This window comes from Chlorocebus sabaeus, chromosome 2 (genome assembly GCF_047675955.1).
Source record: "Chlorocebus sabaeus isolate Y175 chromosome 2, mChlSab1.0.hap1, whole genome shotgun sequence".
NCBI classification, from domain to species: domain Eukaryota; kingdom Metazoa; phylum Chordata; class Mammalia; order Primates; family Cercopithecidae; genus Chlorocebus; species Chlorocebus sabaeus.
The window spans coordinates 65,577,826-65,590,540 of NC_132905.1; the positions used below are offsets into that span (position 1 = coordinate 65,577,826).

Sequence of the window (12,715 nt, forward strand, 5' to 3'; positions counted from 1 at the left end):
AGTCACTCTGTCTCCCTGGAGCTGCTCTCAGATGTAGGCCAATGTTTAACCTAGTAGTTAATCCTTTGATGAGGGGTCCACCTGTCCTAGGCAGGGTGTCCCAGAGCTGGGCTTCCCCTTGTCCCCTATCCTTGTCCTCTGGAACAGGCATTGCAGTTCAGCAGGGGCCAGGACAGGACAAGGGAGGGAGGGCAGTGGGGACCCTCCTCAGCCTCCACCTGCCTCAGGCTCTAGATTAGGGGGGAGGGGGAGCCTGAGAACTGCACACTCAGAGAGAGGTGATATTGGATCCCCACCAGGCTCTTTCTTCAGAAGGCAGACGAAGACTGGGAGGAAGACCAGAGAGGGAACAGCCTCTACTCAGGCTTGGGAGACCGGGACCCCAGGGGGACAAGAGCAGTGTGAAGCCCATGTGCCCTGGATGCAGGCAGCTGCAGTGGCGTGACAGGGCAGAGTCAGGAAACTCAGATTGGCCAGGAGCCTGCAAGTGGACCCCTGGCTGCCTGCCCCTCTGTGCTCCCCACTAAGGCACAAGCAGGGCAGCCTGGTAGAGGCTGCTGTGGGCTCACTCCTCTAAGTCTCTTTGTCAGCTGCACCCATGTCCACACCACACCCCATGAGGCATCCACAGCTATGTCCAGGAGGGAAGCTGGTGTCCTGTCTTACATGGTTCAGCTCTGGGATTTCTTGAAAAGGGCAGTTGTCAATGTCACCTTCAAATTTCCCACACCTAGTTTTCCCCAGCAGTAGCTCCACTGAGAATATGGTCTTGGACTCTATCTAATGTACACAGAGAGATTACAGTGAACATGCCCCTCTTGCTGCACCTAAATACCTGAAAGTGAAGATGCAGTCACTGTAGGGAGAGGCCCAAACATGCTACTCCATCAGGGAGCTCACTCATGGGCCTGGCATCAGCTCACTGGAGGTAAAATCCGGGGAACCTTATTCCAGATTAAGGAGTTAAGAGCAAACAGCAGGTGTGCATGGTGGGTCCTGGAGCAGATGCAGGCTGAGTCAGACCCCATTAATGCATCCTCTGTCTCCAGCTTCACCTCCAACTCTCCCACGATGAGACCCGGCTTCACTCTCAGCAGGCATCTGATCCTGCAACTGCATTCCCAGAGGACGGTGCCACGTGCCCGGGAGGGTATTGGCTCTCCAGGAGTTTTCAGGGTAACCTCAGCCCTGGGACAGAGGGAGCCTCATCTACAGCGTGTTGTCAATCCTTCCACCGGACCTCCAGCAAGAAGAATGACACACAGCACTCCCACTACACATAGGCACACACCCCTGGGACAATGGCTTCAAGAAATAACATCTGCCCCATTGCAAAATGTACTTTGAAATTTTTCTTGTTCTTCTTTTCACTCAATTCTATTTAATTCCATTCCATATCCTCCTTCCTCATTCATACGTTCTTATCAAACCCCACACTGACCCAGATTCAGGAAGCCACGTGGAAGGCTCCACCCAGAGAGCAGGGGGCAGAGAACCAGTCAGGGCCTTGCACAGAGTCTTTCCAGAGGCTTAAGCTCTGTGCAGGGTTGGAGTCCCTCTGCCCTTCTTGCAGGATCTTAGTGCTGAAGGAAGAAGAGCAATCCCACTTCTCCCTCCTAACCAAAAGTGCTCCATTGGGACAGTATTTTCAGTGTCCATACCTGCAGCCCAGATAAACAGTGCATTCCTGATTGTATTCTGTAGTGACTTGAATAAAACGAAAAACATTTAGGATTAAAAGTTGTGGTCTGAGAAAGAGTGTAAAAGAACCTTTAGTTCGTTAAGTGCAGACCCACTAACGAGCCCAGAGCAGGTGGAAATCAGAGAAGAGGAACTGACCACACAGCAGCCGCTCAGCACTGATGGGGGTTCCTTATTGCTTCTGAATCTGCACTCTCTCTTTCTCTCCAGTTTTCCCATTTTTGTAAGTATTTGTTGTTATTTTATGTCTTTGAAGTACTTCTCAATCTTTCTTCATGGACATTTCTAGTCCAGAAATTTTTTTTTAACTCAGTAGCTTCATCTCCTTAGTAGTCCTTATTTCGAAGTCATCCTTCAGTTGAATAATGTCATAGAAAAGATGAAGATTTAGAAAAATGTTTTATGCACTATTAATTAGATTTGAATAACTTCTTAGATATCTCAAAGTAAAATGTTTTCTAAAATCTTAAAATTACTAAACTAGATTTTATTTGTTTTACCTTACTATACTATAGACCTCAAATTTTACCTTGTTATAGACTACAAATGATAAACCAAGACTCCTTAATTAGACACCACACCCCTGTCATTATCGGTAGCAAGTAAAGGAGACCTGGAAAGGACAGGACGTGGCTACCAACCTTCTTCCTCCAGGAACTCAGGACACGCACCAGCTTGTAGGCACATGAGTCCGTGCTCTGCAGGTGGAATGTGTGTGACACAAACTCCACCGTGGCAGGGAAGTGTTCAGAAATGAGTATCTGGTCAACACTGTTCTCATGCTCTTCGGCAGAGTGAGGAAAGAGAGAGAGAGGGAAGGAGAAAGAGATAAAGAAATTAAAATATTAGTAATGAAAAAGGGCAGATCTCTAGAGACATGGAATATAAATTAATATGCACATGAAAACACCATGCACAGAAAATGCATTTTAAACTAAACCTCCAATCATTACACATAAAATAATAAATTGATAAATTCTTTCTTATTAAAATTAAAAGCTTTTGCTCAGTGAAAGCCCATGTGAGGGGGATGGGAAGACAAACTATAGAGTGGGAGAAAATATTTGCAAACCGTATATCCATCAAACAACTAGTATCTAGTATATGTAATAAACTCTCAAAACTCAACATTAAAATTTGGTGGCACGTGTTCTCATTCACAAGTGGGAACTGAACAATGAGAACACATGGACCCAGGGAGGGGAACATCACACACCAGGGACAATCGGGGGATGGGGGTCAAGGGGAGGGAGAACATAAGGACAAATATCTAATGCATGCAGGGCTTAAAACCTAGATGACGAGTTGATGGGTGCAGCACACCACCATGGCACATGTACACCTATGTTACAAACCTGCATGTTCTGCACATGTATCCCAGGACTTAAAGCATAATAAATAAATAAATAAGAAAAACCGAATCCTGATTTTGAGATCTATCCATATTGCTACTTATAAACCTAATAAATCTATTTAAACAGCTAAAACAAAATCAGTGGTGGGTCATCATGGCAGACAGGAGACAGGACTAGATTACAGCTTTGAACAGAGCAGCGTGTGGAAGCTTACATTGCGAATTCTAGCTCCAGATTGACTGCAAGAACAATCCAGCAATCCCGAGAGGATTCACAGACCCTCTGAAAGGAGCAAACCGCTCCTGCAGGACCCAGGAGACACCTCAACTACTGTGAGTGCCCCTACTGCAGAAGGGGGAAACGGAGACCTTCCTCTCCTGAACTCACACCCCCAGTGGAGAAACTGAAGGTCTGTTTGTGGGATAAGTTTCCTACCTTACCTGGAGCTGAGTCAATTTAGAGAACAGAGTGAAATACAGGTGTAGACGAAGCAGCGGGAAGGCCCTGGGAGCTTGCTGGGTTTCCCAAGTAGGCCACTCCTGCCTGGTGCCACAGGAATCCATTGGGAGGGCTGTCAGAGGAGCGGGGGACAAGACTCCACACAGGGAAGGAAATCTCTAGCTGAACTGTGTAACAATTTGAATGGGTGAGAAGCTTCCTGGCCAGAACTCAGGAAAGGGTGTGAATCCTGTGTGTAGACTCCACAGGCAAGGGAAAAACCAAGCTCTTTTCTTTCACAGCTAGGAGGTGGGTAGCCTGGGGCAAGTTCTCAAGCTCATTTTGCCCACCACCTAGAAACAGACTTGGGGCTGTTGTGGGGGTTACAGTGGGAGTGAGACCAGCCTTTCAGTTTGCGTGGGAGCTGGGTGAGGCCTGTGACTGCCGGCTTTCCCCCACTTCCCTGACAACCTGCATGACTCAGCAAAGGCAGCCATAATCCTCCTAGATACACAACTCCAGTGACCTGGGAATCTCACCCCCATCCCCAACAGCAGCCACAGCAAGAGCCGTCCAAGGAGAGTCTGAGCTCAGACATGCCTAGCCCCGCCCCCACCTGATGGCCCTTCCATCAGGCAGCAATCAGCACAAAAATAGAACATTAAACCACCAAATCTAAGAACCCTCACAGAGTCCAATATACCCCCTACCACTTCTACCAGAACAGGTGCTGGTATCCATGGCTGAAAGACCCATAGGCAGTTCACATCACAGGACTCTGAGTAGACAACCTCCAGTACCAGCCCAGAGCTTGGTAGACTTGCTGGGTGGCTAGACCTAGAAAAGAGACAACAAACACTGCAGTTCGGCTCACAGGAACAAACACTCCCCTCTTTTATGAGAAACGGCTGAGAAGGAGCTCCACTACCCTCTTCCCAGGCCCTGAGCTGAGCTGCATCACCTGCTCTAGGGGACAAGCTCCAAGTAAAGCCTGGCTCTGGGAAAACTCTTCCTATGCTTAATCAACCCCTTTACTATAATATTAACAAATAGGTAGCTAATTACTTAAATCTGGGAACTGCTTCCACTGGGACAACCCATTCTCCTGCTGCTCTTGAGTGCAGGGATCACACCAGGACAGCCCGGGGTTCCCCTGAGGGACACTGCTAGGGAGTGGGACATATGGCACGACTGCCCCTGGGTCAGAAGAGAGCTGCAGTTCAGCTCAAACCTCCAGAACAGCCCAGGACTCAGGCTTGGGGGCAGCACCTGATGGCCAGAGCCCCCGTTTTCCCACTGCTTGACCTGGGAAAGGGCAATGTGGAGAGGAAGCCATTGTTCAGAGCTTGAGCCATGAGCTTCCTGAGCCTCCCTGACCCATTGTCCCTTCCTGTGCTTGTTCTCTCAGACTTTCACCTGCTTCTTCACCATCAGCACCAGACCCTGGAGGACATATTTCAGGCTCCTGAACAAGACCTGCTTGGAGGGATTCCACTAAGTGAAACCCACTCACAGGCCTGGCCATGTGCTGCTCCCACATGCCGTGGACATCAGCACTTCTCTCCTGACGACTCTTCAGTGGCTGAGCAGCTTTGTACTTGTTTGTTATCCTATTTTGCATGTGTTTGAGATCTTAGACCAGCATTTTAGAAAATCCACACATCTTGAGCCTAATCATGTAGTATAGATCATTAAACACCAGCATGCTAAGAAACTTTGTGTGCTATAGCACTTGATAAAAGGGGCTGGGTGTTTGATGGAGTTATTCTCAGCAGGGAAAACAAGTATGATCTGGGTAGATGGACTCCTGAGCCAGCTTCAGGTGGCACAAGTGATACATCTGAGCTGCTGTCTCAGGGCTCACAGCCAATAACCCATGTGGCCAGAGGTGCAATGACTCTCTCCTCTCAGGCACCTCATGTGCTTGGATGAGCTCAGACATGGCCTTGGGCTCCCCTGGGCTTGTGGCCTCTGCTCTTGAAGCATGGCTCACATGCCTTTCCTGATCCGTGGCAGGTTGGTGGGTGGAAGAAAGACTTCTAGGCTCACCCTCGTAAAATGGTCCTGACGTGTGAGGCAGCAGCAGCATCTTTGGAAAATCTCTTAGAAATGCTGAACCTCAGGGCCTACCCGCCTTTGGAAACTAAGTCTGCATTCTCGCAAATCCGCAGGGGTTCATGAACCTGGAATAACAACATAAGAAACATGAAAGAGCAGCATCAAGTAGAATGGAAGTTACATAAGATATAAAGGTATAGGATTTGTTCAAGAAAGAAATCAAGACCAAGCTACTTTCCCCGAGAGGGGAGGGATTTTCCAGTACGGGATATGCAGATGCATGGGAGAGGTAGGAAGGGAGTGAGAGGACTTTGTACTTAGCAGAGGATTAACTAACTGCTTAACTTCTGAACCAGCCTAGGTAGACAGAAAACTTTCAGGAATACAGGAATTAAATTGCCTGCTTTTCAAGTTCAATTACATGGGACATTTTCACAATGTTTATTATAACAAAAATCCTTGGAGTGATGTCAACAAGATGGCAGAATAGAAACTTTCCACATTCACCCCTTCACAAATACCTCAATTTGAACCTACCTATAAATAAAATATCCTTACAGGAACCCATCAAACCACGTGATAGATTGTAACACTTGGATAGCACAGAAATAAGAATAAAATATTGAAGCGAGCAGTAAGGAGAGTTTTATACAACCCACATCACCCTTCCTCTTACTCCAGGCTCTACACTGTGAACAGAAATATCCCCTATGTGAAGGAAGGTGAGGGAGTATTGAACTTTGCCTCAGACCTCAACACTGCACCTACCACAGTAAAACCAGTGCCAGGAAGTCCCACAGGACCCCAGCCTTCAGGCAGGCACCATGGTCCAAGGTTACAGCCCTACCCCAACAACAAGACGGTTATTGTGGTCCCAGGTTTCAGGCCAATCCCAGCACTAGTCTAGCTCCTACAGATACAGGCTCCAGGCTGGCTCCTCAGAATCAGTCTTCATGTATAACCCAGCACCTGTCCAGTTACTAAAACCCCTGACTTCAGGTCAGCACCAGAAGACTGAGCATACGAGCCTGCATGTACTCAAGACCATCCCCTGTAATCCTGTGCTACAGTAAACCCAAAGATCAGGACTATCTCAAAAGTTGCCACTGCCAGTACAGCCTCTGCAAACCCAGGTTCTAGGATTTCCCTTGCAAACCCAGGTTTCAGGCCAGCCCACACAGCCCCAGGACCCAGGCCTGTACCCACACATTCAGCCTTCAGGATGACCCCAGATCTGAACCCAGTCCTGTGCCCCAGGCTCCAAGCCAGTCCTCATGAATCTAACCTCCAGACCAGCATGCACACATCCAGCCTCCAGTCTGGCTTCTGTAGCCCTATGCTCCAGACCAGACCTTGCAGACCCAGGTTCTAGGACTCCAATGCATTACACTGCCCCAGGACCCAGGCTGGTCCCCAGAGTGCCAGGCTCCAGTCCCAAGATCAAGACATGTTTCAGTGTATCCTGGGTCCAGAACCACACCAGTAGACTCCTGCACAAGCTTTCCCTGTGGAACAAGGCTCAGGAACCACCCCTGTGGACTCAGTCTCCAGGACAGCCTCTGAAAACTGAGGACCCAGGCCTATAGCCATGGACGCTGGCTCTTGGATTTCTCCAGGGCTAGGCTAGAATCTATACACTCAGGCTCCAGTTCCATCACAGACACCACGCCCATCCCAGTACCTGGCTGGACACTGCAGACACAGACTCAGGACTTCCTCTGTGCCAAGTCAGCCTCTGTGGACCCAGGATTCAGACTTGCCCACTTAATTCAGACTTCCTGCCCAACCACATGGAGAAAGGCTATAGAACCATCCTTGTAGACCCAATCAACAGGTCAATCCTGGTGAACCCAGGCTGCAGGCCCAACCCTATAGAACCAAGCACTGGGTGAGCCTGCCTGAGAACTCCAGCAACAAGCTTACCATGGACCATACCAGATGCCTGCCCAGAATTCTGGACAAGATGATTGGTGAAGGGATTTTCCTGTCAAAGTCAGTCTATATTTATTGGAACAAGTGCCTACTTGAAATGCACAGTCACCAACACACGGCCATAAGGATTACAAACAATTAGGGAAACATGACACTACCATAAAAAATAAAGCACCAGTAAGTTACCCTAAAAAATGGAGATTTACAAATGTCTGACAAAAAATTCAAAGTAATTGTATTTCAATGCTCAGTGAGCTAAAAGAGATTATCAAAATATACATTAAAAAAATCAGTAAAAATGTACACAGACAAAATTATAAGATCAAAAAAGAGAGAAACCATAAAAAACCACACAAATTCTGGAGCTAAAGACACAATTAACTAAACTGAAAAATTTCTTCAAATAACTTCAATAGTAGACTTGATTAACCAGAAGAAAGGATCAGTGAGATTAAGACCAGGTCATTTGAAATTACCCTGTGAGAGAAACAAAACAAAAAGCACAAAAAGAGTAAATAAATCCTATAGGAATTATAAAAAACTATCAAGCAAACCACTGAATGTAATACAGGTGTCCCAGAGGAACACAGAAAAGGAAGAAGCAGGAAACATCTTTAAGTAAATAATGGCAGAAAAATTTTCAAATCTGGAGCTAGAAATTAACATACAGATTCAGGAAGCCCAAATAACCCTCAATAAATTAAATATAAAGTGATTTTTTACCAATGCATTATAATACAATTTTCAACTGCCAAAGGCAAAGAGAATCTTGAAAGCAGCAAGAAAAAATCAACTTGTCACATACAAGAGAGTCTTTATAAGATTATCCTCTGATTTCTCAGCAGAGACCTTAAAAGTCCTTAAAAGGACAAAGCTGAATGATACATTAAATAAACTGAAATAATTTTTTTTAATTGGCAACCAATAACACTATACCCAACAAATCTGTTCTTCAGAAATGAAGAACAAATAAGAATCTTCCCAGACAAATTAAACTGTGGAAGTTCATCACCACTAGACCTGCTTTAAAAGAAATGCTGGCCCGGCATGGTGGCTCACACCTGTAATCCCAACATTTTGGGAGGGTGAGGCGGGTGGATAATGAGGTCAGGAGTTTGAGACCAGCCTGGCCAACATGGTACTGAAATACAAAAATTAGCCTGGCATGTTAGTGGATGCCTGTAATCCCACCTACTCTGGAGGCTGAGGCAGGAGAATTCCTTGAACCCAGGAGGCAGAGGTGGAGGTTGCAGTGAGCCAAGATCTCACAAGACTAAGACTCTGTCAAAAAAAAAAAAAAAAAGGTAAAGAGCAGTCCTTTAGCTGAAAGAAAACAATACTCATCGGTAGCATATTAATATATGAAAATACAAATCTCCCTAGTGAAACTAAGTACATACTGAAATTCAGAATACTCTAATACTATAATGGTAACCTGCAAATCTCTTATATCTTTAGTATGAAGATTTTAGGACAAAACTCTTTGAAATAATAGTAGCTACAATGATTTGTTATGGCAGTGGTCCCCAACCTTTTTGGCACCAGGGACCAGTTTCATAGGAGACAATTTCTCCATGGACTGGGGGGTAGGGGGTAGGGGATGGTTTTGGTATGAAATTGCTCCATGCCAGGTCACCAGGCATTAGTTAGATTCTCATAAGGAGCATACAACCTAGATCCCTCTCATGTGCAGTTCACACTCCTGTGAGAATCTAATGCCACTGCTGACCTGACAGAAGGCAAAGCTCAGGTGGTAATGCTTGCTTGGCCACTCCTCACCTCCTGCTGTGTAACCTGGTTCCTGAAAGGCCACAGACCGGTACCAGTCTGCAGCCCAGGGGTTGGGGACACCTGTGTTAAGGGATACTCATATTAAAAGATGTAAACTGTGACATCAAAATCATAAAATGCTAGGAGAAGAGCACAGAGTTTTTCAATGTAATTGAAGTTAAGTTATTGTTGGCTCAACATAGCCTGTTATAGCTATAATATATTTTGTGTAAGCCTCATGGTAACCAAAACCAAAAACCTATAGTAAATAAAGAAAATATCGGAAGTAAAAATTCAGGCTGAGCGTGGTGGCTCATGCTTGTAATCCCAGCACTTTGGGAGGCCAAGGCAGGTGGATCACAAGGTCAGGAGATCGAGACCATCCTGGCTAACATGGTGAAACCCCATCTCTACTAAAAATACAAAAAATTAACTGGGCGTGGTGGTGTGCACCTGTAGTCCTAGCTACATGGGAGGCTGAGGTAGGAGAATGGCATGAACCTGGGAGGCAGAGCTTGCAGTGAGCCGAGATCATGCCACTGCACTCCAGCCTGGGCAACAGAGCGAGACTCCATCTCAAAAAAAAATAATAATAATTCAAAGCGTACTACTACATAAAATCATCTAATCATAAAGAAAGAAAACAAGAGAGGAAGAAAGAAAAAAATCTACATAACGGCCAGAAAACAATTATCAAAAGGTCAGTAGTAAGTCCTTACATATCAATAGTTACCTTGAATATGAATAGTTTATAATCTTTAATCAAAAGACATGGAATGGCTGAATGGATAAACAAACAAGATCCATGCCTATGCTGCTTACAAGAGATACATCTTACCTTAAATGTATGAATACGTGGAAAGAGATGAAAAAAGATATTCTATGCAAACAAATCAAAAGAGAGCAGAGATACCTATCTGATATCAGATCAAATAAAATGTAAGTGAAAAATACTTAAATGAGGTAAAGAAGATCCTTACAATAGAACAATTGATTCATTAGGGGTATATAAGAATTATAAATGCAAATACACCAGGCATCTATCTGAGTGCCTAAACATATAATTCAATAGTTAATAGAGTTAAAGGGAGAGGTAGATTGTAAAACAATAAGAGGAGGGAACTTCAATATTCTACTTCCCACAATGAGCAGATTATCCAGACAGACAACAATAAGGAAACATTATAATTGAACTATTCACTGGACCAAATGACCTCACAGATATGTCCAGAACATTCCAGCCACCAGAAGTGGAATATGCATTACTTTCAACTGCACAAACAGCAATCTCCAGATACATTTTACATCAGGCAAAAAAATTTCAAATTTAAGAAGAATGAAATCATTATCAAGTATCCTTTCTGAACACAATGGTATGAATCTACAAATCAATATGAGAAAGATTTTGTTAAATTTTCAAATAATGTGAAAATTTAAAAATGTGCTTCTGAATAATCAATGGGTAAATTAATAAATTAAAAGGAAAATTTGAAATTATCTTGAGACAAACAAAAATAAAAACACAACACACCAAAACTTACAGAATGCAGCAAAAAGTGGTTCTAAGATGGAAAGTTACAGCAACAAATGTCTACATCAAATAAGATAAAAACCTCAAATAAACATCCTAATATTGCACCTCAAGATGCCGGAAAAGGAAAAACAAACTAAGCCCAGACTTAATAGCAGGAAGAAAAATATAAGATCAGAGAAGAAAGAAATAAAATAGAGACTAGGAAAACAATGGAAAGTATCAACAAAACAAACAATTTTTTTTTAAAGATAAACAAAATTGACAAACCTTGAGCTAGACTAGGAAAAAAAGAGAAGAGTCAAATAAATATAATCAGAAAGGAAAAGCAAGATATTACAACTGATACCACAGAAATACAAAGGATCTTAAACGACTACTATGAACAATTACGTTCCAGCAAATTGTGTACAATAAAAAAAATGGATAAATTTCTGGAAACATACAACCTACCAAGCCTGATTCATGAAGAAATAAAAATTTTGAAGAGACCAAGAATGAGTAAAAGAATTGAATTAGTAATAAAACATCTCCTGTCAAAAAAAAAAAAAAGCTCAGAAATTGGTGACTTCATTGCTGAATTCTATCAAGCATTTAAAGAAGTAATACCAGCTCCTCTCAAAGTATTTCCCAAAACTGAAGAGAACAGACTATTTACAACTTACTTTATTTTATAAGACTACCATTACTCTTATATGAAAGCCAGAGAATGACAATATAAGAAAAGAGAATTACACGCCAATATCCCCAGTGAGCACAGATGCAAAATTCCCCAATAAAATATCATAATGTCAGTTCAGCAGCATGGTGAAAGGATGATTTACCATAATCAGTTGGGATTTATCTCTGAAATGCAAGGATGGTTCAGCATATGAAAATCTATAAATGTGACACACCACATTAACAGAACGGAAAACAAAAAACAAATGATCTGCTCAATAGATTCAGTATATGCATTTCACAAAATTCAACATCTTTTCATGAATGAAAACCCTCAAAAATTAGGTATAAAAAACCCTCAATAGAGCATATGCCGAAACCACAGCTAACATTATACTCAATGGTGAAATTTGAATTTTTTTTCTCTAAGATCAAACAAAAGACAAGGATGTTCACTCTTGCCACTTCTATTTAATATAGTACTGGAAGTCACACCATTGCAATAAGGCAAGATAAAGAAAAGTTACCCATATCAGAAAGGAAGAAGTTTAATAGTATCTGTTTAGAGATGACATTATCTTTTATATGGAAAATCCTAAAGACTCCACACGAAAAAACTGTTATAACTAATAAAAAAATTCAGTAAAGCTTCAGGATATAAAATCAACATACACAAACCAGTAGGCTTTCTATATGATAACAACCTATTTACACAAAATATGTACTATTTAGAAATAAACTTAACCAATAAAATGAAAGATCTGTAAACCAAAAACTATGAAACATTAATGAAAGGAACTGAAGAAGACACAAATAAAAAAAAGATATTCCATGTTCATGGATTGGGAGAATAAATATTGTTAAAATGATCATATTACCCAAGTGATCTATGGATTCAATGCAATAGCCATTAAAATTCTAATGATGTGTTTTACATAAACAGAAAAAGCCATCCTAAATTTATATGAGAACCAGAAAAGATGCTGAATAGACAAATAAATCTTAAGAAAAAGAACAAAACTGGAAGCATCACTCTACCTGATTTCAAAATCTACTGCAAAGGTGGAGTAATCAAAACAACATGAAACTGGCATAAAAACAGACTCATAGGCTGAAGAAAATTTCAGTTAGAAGATATAAATTTGAGAAACCTATTCTAGAAAATGATAACTATAATTAATATAATTTATTTTTTACTAAAAAATTGTTAATAGATTAGATTTATTCTCACCACACACAAAAAATGATGAGTATGTGAGGTAATGCATAT

General features: G+C 42.6%; 1 protein-coding gene across 1 annotated transcript in view; it reads right to left on the minus strand.

The window, feature by feature from the left end:
• Window positions 1–12,715, minus strand: part of LOC103247032 (uncharacterized) — a 73,785-nt gene that overhangs the window by 22,277 nt on the left and 38,793 nt on the right. The window contains exon 5 of the mRNA XM_073004867.1: window positions 2,343–5,677. The gene's annotated coding sequence lies outside the window, so the exon portion shown is untranslated. The remainder of the gene's footprint in view (window positions 1–2,342; window positions 5,678–12,715) is intronic.